The following is a 2,072-nucleotide window of genomic DNA, read 5'->3' on the forward strand; positions in this document are numbered from 1 at the left end:
AGGAAGTCCAGGTAAATTATATCATACGGTACAAGGACATCCCGTTTCATGTGTACACAATTAAAGAAATAATAAGATAGTCATGCATGATCTGTTACTAAAGAAGCTGTAAAGATTATCTGATATTAGATTATTTTCAAGAAATTATACCATTTTGTCTCTTACACTTTTCTCAGGTAACTTCTTTACGACTGACGTGAGACTAACAGGTCGATCAGAGCTTGTTTCTTATATCCTTTTTCGAAGGGCTGGGCTGTGTTCACATTTCTCCATTCATGGGGTAAGTGATCTTGAGCTGGTGATTTGTTGGAATGTAATGTGGCAGCATGTTCTAGTTGGATGCAACAAAATCTTTTTCGCCCAACGTGGGGCTCGAACCCACGACCCCGAGATTAAGAGTCTCGTGCTCTACCGACTGAGCTAGCCGGGCTTGCAAGAGAGAGAGAGAGAGAGAGAGAGAGAGAGAGAACTTTTAGTTTTTGGGATATTAATAGTTCCTGTCTTTTGTGTCCTTTATGGGAATGAGTGAGGCGGAAGAAAAGGGCTTTTAAGGCTCTCTCTCTCTCTCTCTCTCTCTCTCTCTCTCTCTCTCTCTCTCTCTCTCTCTCTCTCTCTCTCTCTCTCTCTCTCTCTCTCTCTCTCTCTCTCTCTCTCTCTCTCTCTCTCTCTCTCTCTCTCTCTCTCTCTCACTGAGCGTCAAGGATCCCTGGCTTCCTCCACTCCGTAAGCCTCGCTGGAGACTGACACACAAAAAGTAATACTAGTAATCCTTATATAGACCTCCCTCAACCCTCAGATGATCCCTCTGCACACTTTGTTTATTTATCTATTTATTCTGCAGCTGTGTTGTGACTAGAGGCTTTGTCGCGACTACTCAAATGTTAAATGTCGCTGAAATGTGTCTAGAACAACTGCGACAACATCAACAACAACAATAACAACAACAACAACAATAATAATAACAATAATAATGATAATGATAATAATAACAATCATTATCATTAATATTCTACCAGTTCATCGCTGTGCCGCAGAGTTGTTCGTACGCAGCACGGCAGCCTCACACGCCACCGTGATCACTTCGTCACGCTGGTTGATGTCTCTGGACACGCGTCACTGCGTTGCTCATCGAGGCTGTTAATAAAACAAAGATGAAGTGTTGCGTTTATTGGCGCAGGAAATGGATTTGGAAACTGCTCTCTGTGTCAGGGAGCGGGAGAAAATATTCACTTTGACTTCCGTAGTAATGGCATGTATATATAGGTGTTTTTGTCATCTCTCTCTCTCTCTCTCTCTCTCTCTCTCTCTCTCTCTCTCTCTCTCTCTCTCTCTCTCTCTCTCTCTCTCTCTCTCTCTCTCTCTCTCTCTCTCTCTCTCTCTCTCTCTCTCTCTCTCTCTCTCTCTCTCTCTCTCTCTCTCTCCATGTTCAATACTTATGTTCACGTCATTACATTGAGCTCCACCAGACCACTTTACACATTACGGCGCGCACCCGAGCGTCCACCTCCCGCCCACACACACACACACACACACACACACACGCACACACACATCAAGCACACACTGGTGGGAGGTTGCTGTGCAGCCAGCGTGATCTGTTAATGCGAGGCGTGGACACGAGTCAGACCAGTGGAGGATTAGTTAGCAGGGAGGCGCGTGCCGGCCAGAGTTGTAAGGGATAGGGAATTATCAACTTTGATGAGAAAACTTGTGAAATTTCATGCGTCGCAAATCATAAAGGAACATAAATAGAAATGGACAAGAAGTGTTGTTAAAAAGAAGAGAGGAGGAGACAATAAAGATGATCATATATCATGGATCTATACTGGATTATCTGAGTGAGTCAGTTGTGAGTTCAAGAAATGCTACTGTGACTAGAACATCGGAACTTGAGAACGTAAGGGAAGCTGCAGGGTGCCAGTACACCTGCACGTGGCAGTCGTGAAGCACGCATACCTATATTCACTACCTCCATATGATATAGATAATGAATCACAAACAATTTCATCTCCTACAGTGCGAGGGATGCAGTTATTTAGATTCCCGCCAGTTTGAAGTGAACAGCTGCTCTC

The 2,072-nt window shown here is 44.1% G+C and overlaps 1 non-coding gene across 1 annotated transcript; it reads right to left on the reverse strand.

The window, feature by feature from the left end:
• Nucleotides 1-357: 357 nt before the first annotated feature.
• On the reverse strand, nt 358-430 carry Trnak-cuu (transfer RNA lysine (anticodon CUU)). Its single transcript has one exon. It is a non-coding gene; the product is annotated as a tRNA-Lys (tRNA).
• Between the last annotated feature and the right edge of the window lie 1,642 nt (nt 431-2,072).

Source organism: Scylla paramamosain, chromosome 2 (genome assembly GCF_035594125.1).
Source record: "Scylla paramamosain isolate STU-SP2022 chromosome 2, ASM3559412v1, whole genome shotgun sequence".
Classification (NCBI taxonomy): Eukaryota; Metazoa; Arthropoda; class Malacostraca; order Decapoda; family Portunidae; genus Scylla; species Scylla paramamosain.